This window comes from Elephantulus edwardii, unplaced genomic scaffold (genome assembly GCF_000299155.1).
Source record: "Elephantulus edwardii isolate Elephantulus edwardi_28Jun2011 unplaced genomic scaffold, EleEdw1.0 scaffold00072, whole genome shotgun sequence".
In the NCBI taxonomy this organism is placed as follows: Eukaryota; Metazoa; Chordata; class Mammalia; order Macroscelidea; family Macroscelididae; genus Elephantulus; species Elephantulus edwardii.
The window spans coordinates 273,487-281,488 of NW_006399822.1; the positions used below are offsets into that span (position 1 = coordinate 273,487).

The window sequence follows — 8,002 nt, forward strand, 5'->3', positions numbered from 1 at the left end:
GAGGTGGGTGGGCGATGGTGAGGTGAGCGGGCGATGGCGAGGTGGGCGGGCGATGGTGAGGTGGGTGGATGAATGGTTGCAGACATGAGTATCTGTGTGTAGAGATGGGTGGGTTGATAGGTGGGTAGATGAGTGACTTCTGGATGGATGGGTGGGTCTTTGTCACCCTACGGATGGGCTCACGTGCCACTGCACAGAATGGGGGTGCCCTGTAGAGGATGGAGCAGAGCCCAGTAGACAGGAAAGTGCCGCTCTGGAGACAGAGTTTTAGAACTTTGCTCTAAGTGCATCCCCTCTATGTCTCTTGGGCCAGATGGGATTGATTTTTTTTTTTTTAATGAAAATGTGTAATTATCGACACTTTGGATTTTAGTGTTAAGTTGGTCGCTGCAGCTGGCCTGTAATGGAAGGAGGCGGCATCCTGACTTACGGGCAACTCCAAGGAGGATGGCCCAGGGCTACCACCAAGTCCTCAGTGGACTGAGAAGCCTGAAGGCCAGCTGGCTCCCAGCAGCCCCCGTGAAGCTCTGCTGTCATGGGGTGAGCTCCTTGTTTGGGGGGTAGCTGTGGGTTCGAGCACGCCTGGGGCAGCCGTGTCCACCTTGCAGTGCCACCAGCGTCTCCTGAGAAACAGCCCACAGGCTGTGCAGTGAGGCCCACCTCAGGTCTTGTACTTCACAGACACCTGTCCTCCATTACAGATGGACGGTAGTGCAGTGAGCTGAGTGCTCAGCGCTCCTGAAGCAGTTTACACTTTGGAAGCCAGTCCACCCTCCTGGAGTGTCCGTGGGCATCAGGATGGACTCAGGGAGAGGGACAGCTGCGGTCAGCGCCGTCTTCACAGCAGCCTGTGCCCAGCGTGCCTGGGTCACATTTTGGTCATCCTCAGAGTCTTTCAGATGTGTTCGGATGCTCTGGTGGCGTCGTGTGTTACTTGTTGATTTGTTAACCAGTGGTTGATGGTTCAAATCCTCCAGTTGCTCCCAGGGAAGAAGATGGGTCATTTCCTCCTGTGTCCATAGCTTCAGGGGCTCGAGGAGGACTACTGGCCACGAAGGCAGTGGGAGCTGCAGACCGTGCAAATGGGGGTGTCATTATGACTTTCCTAAGTGTGTATGGTGTTTGCTGTATTGAGGGGTATGGGCCAAGCCTGGGATCTGTGAAATAGGGCTGCAAGTCTGGGAGTCTGGACGGGGAGGTTCATGTGTCCAGCTGCTAATGCAGAGGCTGAAGGTTCGAGCCCACCTAGAGGCTCCTTGGGAGAAAGGTCTACTGAGAAGCCAGCCACTGAAGACCCCATGGTGCTTGCTCTGCTCTGTACAAGGTCAGGCGCTGGGCTTGGCTCAGTGCAGCTGGTCCACAGGCCTGTGATCTATGGACTTCCTGTGAAGGGCAGGCGTGGAGGTGGCCTCCACCATGACGGGGGTAGTCAGAGGCAGGGCTGTCTGGGGGAGCAGGATTGTGTGGTGAGGCCGGGCTCGCAGCCTCTGCTGCACCTCTGGCTATGAGGTGAGCAAGGCCAGGGCAAAGGGCAGAGGCACCCCAGCCTCTGGAATCCGTGGGTCAGCCACCCTTAGCCTTTGAGGCCCAGTGGGACCCCAGGTCCCTGTGGTGAGTGTGAGTGGGGACAGAAGCTCTGTGGCTTTGCACAATGTCTGATGCACATGAGCAAGGCGTGCTCGTGCTGTGGGGACTCGGGTGCTCAGGACCTGCGTGGGGCGTGGGCTGGGTCCTGCTGCTCTGTGTGACACCCTCTCCTCCCTGCAGCCTGTCTGTTCCGTGTCAACGCCCTGTCACTGGTCTACCTACTCTTCCTGCTGCTCCTTCCCTGGGTCGAGGGTCCCACCCCGCGCACCGTCCGAGGTAAGCACCCACCCCGCGCAGCATCCGAGGTAAGCACCCACCCCGCGCAGCGTCCGAGGTAAGCACCCACCCCGCGCAGCGTCCGAGGTAAGCACCCACCCCGCGCAGCGTCCGAGGTAAAGGCCCCACTTGGGGCCAGCTTCCCTGGCAGCCTCAGGTGAAGGTGAAGAGGACTCAGGGCCCAGGAAGAAAAGGGACAAGTCCCCCAGGTGAAAGGCCAGGGGCACCTGAAGCTTTGTAAACAGCCAGCAATTAAACTCTTCCTTTGATTGCTTTGTTCTCACTGGGGATAGGGGTCATGGGAACCCCAGGAAGCCCAGCCCTTCCCTAGGTGAAGCCCTTTCCTGACCTGGTGCTCAGCTCCCACGCCACAGGCTCTCCGCGTGTGTTGTGTGTCCACATGTGTCGGTCTGTCCACGTGTACCTGTGTGTCCACATGTGTCAATGTTTCCATGTGTGTCTGCGTATCCACATGTGTTGGTGTGTCCATGTGTCCGTGTGTCCACGTGTGTCTGTGTGTCCGCGTGTCGGCGTGTCCGCGTGTGTTGGTGTGTCCACCTGCATGTGTCCACCTGTGTCCATGTGTCCACCTGTGTCCGTGTGTCCACGTGTGTCCGCGTGTCGGCGTGTCCGCGTGTGTTGGTGTGTCCACCTGCATGTGTCCACCTGTGTCCACGTGTGTCTGTGTGTCCACATGTGTCTGTGTGTCTGCGCGTGTCGGTGTGTCCGCGTGTGTTGGTGTGTCCACCTGCATGTGTCCACCTGTGTCCATGTGTCCACGTGTGTCTGTGTGTCTGCGCGTGTCGGTGTGTCCACGTGTGTTGGTGTGTCCACCTGTGTCCATGTGTCCGTGTGTTGGTGTGTCCGCGTGTCTGTACTCGTGTGAGCACACATGCATCATCCATGTTCCCTCTGAGGCTCATCCTGTCCCTCTCAGTCCTGTCTCCTCTGTGTCTGTGTTCATGTGAGAACATGCATGTCTCTTGGTATTCCTGTGTGTCTCTGTGTACATACATGTCAGTGTGTACACGTGTATCCCTGTGTTCATGGTGTAAGAATGTATTCATAAGTGCATTCATGTTTACATATGTGGTCAGATGTGCACATGTGGTCAGATGTCCATGTGTGTTCACGTGGTCCACGTGTATTCGTGTGTGTCTCTGTGTGCGCATGTTTCTGTTTTCATGTATGTCTGTTCAGGTGTTCACGTGTTCAGGTGTCCGTGTGGGTCTGTGCGTACACGTGTGTGCACCTACATGCAGCGTCTGTGTTCTCTCGGAGCTCGTCCCCTTGCCCTCGTCCCGTCTTACCCTGGGTCCGTGGCTGTGGAAGCTGGTCTCTCGGTCGTTGTGTCCATGGGTGCTGCAGGCACTTGGGTCCACACTGGCCCCTTCTGAGTGTGGAGCACCCAGGAGCCGGGGCTGAACCTCACTGACAAGTGTGCAGATGAGGAGCCTCAGGGTCGGTGTGTCCACACGAGGGTCTGAGAGTCTTGGGGGCCCTGGAAGGTCAAGGGCATGAGCAGATAGCCTTTGGTCTGGAGCTCCTGAGAGAGGTCAAGGCTGCATCCTTGGCTACACACGTGGGCAGGTGGGAGAAGAGGCCCCCCAAGCAGCTTCACGGCTTGTCAGCTCTGCAGACACTGAAGGTCAGGGTACCAGATGATGGGGTGCCATTCACAAAGACCTGCCCCCCTAAACTGACTCCCTGGGTGCACCATTCGCTTCTTGGAGACTCCTGGAGACTCAGGGGGCCCCTGGGAGGGGAGAAGCCCTCAGCTAGTCCTTCCTCCTGAGGGGAGAAGTACTAGGCTTTGTAAAGTGAACCCAAGAAAGTAACAGGTCACAGTGTTAGACTCTGCTCACGTGGGCACGAGCAGCAGCCCAGACCAGACTGAGGGCTGACTTGTCACTGCGGAGACCACCAGGAGCGTGGGGTGGTCACTGCCGGGGGCGGGGGGACAGGGCTCTCCAGGGCCGTGAGGTGGGGCGAGTTTCCTGTTGCTGCTGAAATAAATGAGCTCAGTGGCTTACTGTGTCCCCTCGGGGGGTGTGTGTGTCCCTCAACATGTCCCCTTGGGGTTAGTGTCCCCTCAGGGTTATGTCCCCTCGGAGTCCGAGTATCTCACTCACGATTCAGGAGACAGACTCTAGCAGGAGACCATGTGCTGGCCTGCTCCCTCTGGAGGCTGTGATGGACCATTGTCTGACCCTGTCCAGCTTCTCGAGCTGCCTGGACTTAAGGGCCATGCTCCCGGCCACCCTCCATCAACACAGGATCCACGGGTCTCGTCCTCCTCATACGGCCTCATCCCTCACGCCGCCCCCGCCTCCTTCACCTCCGAGGGCCCTGTCTTACGTCGACCTCCCTGAGGACTGTTCCTTTCCAGTCAGCTCGCCAGTGACCTGGATTCCCTGCCACCTGAGAGCCTTTGCCGGGTGACTCAGGTCATCCAGGGGCAGGAACGTCTTAGGGGCCACAGTTCAGCTACCTGCAGGGCGCCGCCCCCTGCCTGTCTCCCTGCCCGGGGCACTTCGTAGAGGCCACTGGTCCGGGAGGGGATAGAATTAGGGTGTTGGAGGGGAGGGCATTTCAGGGGTCCACACTAGCCAGAGCCCACCAGGACAGCTATCTGGGACCTGGTGGGGGCCCAGGTCAGCCTCTCCTCTGTGAAGAGTCTAGGGGGACAGAGTGAGGCCAGCTGGGCAGGCACTCCTCTCCAGCCCCTCCCTGCCTCTTTGTCCCCTGCTGAAAAAGCCATTCGTTCCGTAAATATTTCGTGCCCTGGTGCAAGTGGAAACACTTCGTTAGATTTCCAAATCGTGGTTCTGAGCCAGGAAGGGGGGCAGCCTGCAGGGGGAGCTGGGAAGAGGCTCCCCTGCTTGCCTCACTCTGCCCTCAGGGCTCCCTTGGGGCACTGCCAGCTTTCCCATGTGGGAGGAGGGATGTGAGATGCCCATCCTTGGGCAGGAGAGATTGGCCCTGCCCCACGTGGGCTCAGGAGGGGCATGGCAGGCAGGCCGGGAATGGGGAGAGGGAGTGGAGGATTCCCCGCGAAAGCTCGCTTCTTCCCAGGATGGACCTCCCATGGGGCAGCAGGGCAGGGACCCTCCCTTTGGGCCTGGCCCTCCTTCCATCCTGGTCTCTGGGTGGATTATATCTTGCATGTTCCACCCCCACCATGTTCCAGCCCCAGCTGTCCTTTCTTCTGCGTGCCGAGGGCCAGGTCCCAGCAGACCCTCCATTCCTCCCAGCTGTCACTCCTACCCCTCACCCGCACCCCCAGGCAGAGACAGTGCCTCCTCCTCGGCTCGCGTGCCCCCTGGTGGCTCAGAAGGCGCTGGGGCTGGGCTCAGTCTCCCCTGCACTACTGCCTGACCTCATGCTCCCTGGGACTCAGTGTCCCCATCTGTGAGATGGGTTTGTGGTAAGGGTAAACAGAACAACTTCTACATGTGGAAATGCAGGTTTAGTTGGGTCTGAAGCCAACAAGACCCAGCCCTGACACTCGTCCTGGAATGCCTGTCAGCTGAGGAGTGGGTTCCCCTGGCATGAACCATCCTCTGGTGGGCAAACCCCAAGCTGGCTCCTGGTCTGTGAGTTGGGGGCTTAGTGGAGCCCACCTTAGGCCGTGGTGAGAACAGGGCAGGGCTGACTGCTGCATGAGGTCACCGTGGTTATTGATGGCAACCAGCTTCACGAGAGGGCCTCTGTGGACCTCACTGCCCATCTGCCCACAGGTCACACTGGCCGCCTCCTCCGAGCCTTACTATGCACCAGCCTTCTCTTCCTGGTGGCCCACCTGGCCTTCCAGATCTGCCTGCACACCGTGCCCCGCCTGGACCAATTGCTGGGACCCAGCTGTGAGTCGGGGCAGCTGGAGGGGACGGGATGCTGTCTTCTGGCACTGCCCTGGAATGGCTGGAGGTCCCCCGTTTGTGCCAAGCCTGGCTGTCCACGCTCCAGTCATGATTTATGTCCAGAACACAGCCCGGTTAAATGTTCCCGGTAATAACCTGGCCGGGGCTCAGTTAAGCTCCAGCCCCAGGCCTGGCCCCCAGCTGCTGGCCCACCCTCCTGTTGACACCTTCTTCTGGTCTCAGGGCTGCTCTGGGGGCTGTGGGTATGACCCTGGGTCAGCCTTGTCTGACCACTTACCACCTCACGCCCTCCCCACTAGGATGGCCTCCTCCTGTGGGCACTCTGCTGGCCACTGGTGCCTGCAGCTCACCTCTGGCAGTGCCCAGTCCCTCCTCACCTCACGAGCTGTAGGAGGTGCCCTGTTTTCTCATCAGTTCTGAGGTGACAGTTCCCTTCTGCATTTTGAACCAGAGACCCAGAGTGGGCAATGTGCCAGCTGCCCTCAGCACTCCTACCAGCCCCTCTGAGGGGCTCTTAGGATTGGCACTGCCTGCCTTCAGCTGTCCCTTGGGCTCCCTGCTCTGAAGGCCCTGGGCTCTAGGACTGGTCAGGCCCAGGTGCCATCTACTAGCACAGGGATGCCCAGGTGACCCTGACCTCTCCTCTGCCTTTCCCTGCAGGCAGCTCCTGGGAGACCCTCTCCCGGCACATCGGAGTCACTCGGTAAGACTTCCTTAAGGGCCCTGGGCCAGAGTGGCTGGGAGGGGACCCTTGTCCTCTGAGGTCTCTACCCACGCTGCCCATTGACCCTCCCCAGGCTGGATGTGAAGGACATCCCCAGTGCTGTGCGGCTGGTGGCCCCTGACCTGGGCATCCTGGTGGTCTCCTCTGTGTGTCTCGGCCTCTGTGGACGCCTCACTCGGAAAGTCCAGCGCAGCCCGCACTCCCAGGAGCTGGTGAGGACTCGGACAGGGCATGGGGGGACTCACGCAGTGAGACCACTCCCCATCTGTGAATATCGGGAGAGGGTCCACTCGTGATGGGCGCAGGGCCGGAAGCTCAAAAGGGTGTCCCTCCAGAGCTGGGGCTCCCACAGTGGAGCCTACTTCTCATCTGTGAGTATCCACTTGTGTGACACATGCATGCCCAGGAGAGAAGGAGCCCTGCCTCCACAGTGTGTCCCCCGCAGCCTTGGGACTGTCCACGGGGACCCCTGAGGCCCAGGCACAGGGAGGTTAGTCCCTGGGGATGGGTGCACCGGCTGTGTCTTTGGAGCATACGGCCCTGGGGGCTTGGCCTCAGTCCCCCAACACCGAGCTTTAAGTCAGGGACCTTGTCTTTGGGGGTGAGGACTAGTGCAGCCCCACAGGGTCCAGGAGCCCCATGGCGTCTGTCCTGCATGTCCTTGTGGTCAGGCCCCCCGTGCCACAGCCTTGCCCAGTAAACCAGAGTGCTCTGACACAGCTGCTGGCCCAGGTTTGGCAGCCCAGGTGGCCGGCATGGGGTTCTGCCGGGGCCACGTCACTGCGCAGCACTCAGGTCACCTGTGCTTCCTCCCCACCCCCACATATCAAGTGGGAGAGCCGTGGACCCAGCGTGAGGACAGGGCCTCCATGGCCTAGCTGCTGGTTAAGCCGGGTGACTCACCTCCCTCACCTGGCCCCTGCTCACATGCCCCCACATGGGGCTAGAGCTTCCCCGTGTGGCCGTGGGGTACCTTCCCCAGCCTTGTGGGATCTGGCCAAGACAGCAGTGCCCACCTGCTCTCAGGGATCATGGGACTGCAGTGCCCCCTCCGCAGCCTGAGCTGTCGGCCCCGACATGGGCGGGACGAGGACAAGGTGGACTCTGGTTTCCCCATTAGTGGCCAGGCTTCCTGGAACAGTGCTGCCTGGAAAGGGCTGAACATCGGGCGGCCTGGGGCTGGGCTGGACAGGCTCCCAGGGAGAGAAGGGCCGCTCCCCACTGGGCTCCTGGCCACCCTGCCTGACAGGCTATGGCCTTAGGCCCACTCTGCTTCCAGCCCCAACAGGCTCAGACCAGGGCTGAACAGATGTCAGTCCTGGTGCTGAAGTCCAGGTGCAAGGGGCTTTCCAGCACAGACTTGACCCCCAGTTATAAAACACGGAGTGACACTGGACAGGCCCACCTTGGGCCATTCACCTGCTCCGTGGTTCACAGTGACCCAGAACATACACATGCCCACGTGTGGACGCTGGCCTGGGGTGCCCACTTACCCATGTGTGGACGCTGGCCTGGGGTGCCCACTTACCCACGT

The 8,002-nt window shown here is 60.1% G+C and overlaps 1 protein-coding gene across 1 annotated transcript in view; it reads left to right on the forward strand.

Annotated features, from left to right (window-relative positions):
- The first annotated feature begins 1,775 nt into the window (after positions 1–1,775).
- The window catches only part of PIEZO1 (piezo-type mechanosensitive ion channel component 1), a 31,065-nt gene continuing 24,838 nt past the window's right edge, over positions 1,776–8,002 (forward strand). Inside the window, exons 1-4 of the mRNA XM_006888770.1 lie at positions 1,776–1,863; positions 5,604–5,726; positions 6,405–6,447; positions 6,542–6,680. The gene's annotated coding sequence lies outside the window, so the exon portion shown is untranslated. The remainder of the gene's footprint in view (positions 1,864–5,603; positions 5,727–6,404; positions 6,448–6,541; positions 6,681–8,002) is intronic.